Raw genomic sequence first — 637 nt, forward strand, 5'->3', positions numbered from 1 at the left:
CTCTGTACATAAGGATACAAAGGCTTGAATGGCTTGGCCATGTAATGAGGATGAGCGAAGAAAGCGAGTGGCTCATAAACTGTACAGTTACGTTCCGGATGGTGCGCGGCGAAGTGGTAGGCTGAAGGGCCGATGGAAGGATGCAGTGAGGCGGGAACTGCCCCCTGTAAGTTACCCATACAGAAGATAGAGAAAGATGGTTAGCGGCCGTTGAGCAGGCCAAGTGCAGCCTCATGCGCCAGTTTGGCCAGTAAAAGAAGAAGTAGAAGAACATATTTATACCAAAAATAAATAAAATCTCTCTCTATACGACATAAATAGTAAACAAAAATGAGCACTATAAAACAATGTAAAATAAATTATACACAATATTTACGATCTCAACCTGAGGATCCCCGAGCCCAAATTTATCCTCCTCGTACGAGGCTACGGCGGAGGGTGAAAGTCATGCGACTTGGATCGAGAGTAAAGTCATGTGACAATGTTTACAATCTCGACCTGAGGATCCCCTAGCCCACTTTATAAGTCACATGGGTGCATTTCGATTCTGTTATCGCACCATTGTTCAATCTAGCTCAGGTGTGGATTGGAGATTGGATGAGGCTGTTACAGGATCAGAATGGAAAGACAGAATGAT

At 44.4% G+C, this 637-nt stretch overlaps 1 protein-coding gene and 1 long non-coding RNA gene across 2 annotated transcripts in view; one reads left to right on the forward strand and one right to left on the reverse strand.

Annotated features, from left to right (window-relative positions):
- The window catches only part of LOC136796614 (uncharacterized), a 557,216-nt gene that overhangs the window by 319,745 nt on the left and 236,834 nt on the right, over positions 1-637 (forward strand). The gene's annotated exons all lie outside the window — the stretch shown is intronic.
- The window catches only part of LOC106679016 (uncharacterized), a 30,515-nt gene that overhangs the window by 29,236 nt on the left and 642 nt on the right, over positions 1-637 (reverse strand). The window lies entirely within an intron of this gene.

This window comes from Halyomorpha halys, unplaced genomic scaffold (genome assembly GCF_000696795.3).
Source record: "Halyomorpha halys isolate HHAL.00 unplaced genomic scaffold, Hhal_1.1 Scaffold172.1, whole genome shotgun sequence".
Classification (NCBI taxonomy): domain Eukaryota; kingdom Metazoa; phylum Arthropoda; class Insecta; order Hemiptera; family Pentatomidae; genus Halyomorpha; species Halyomorpha halys.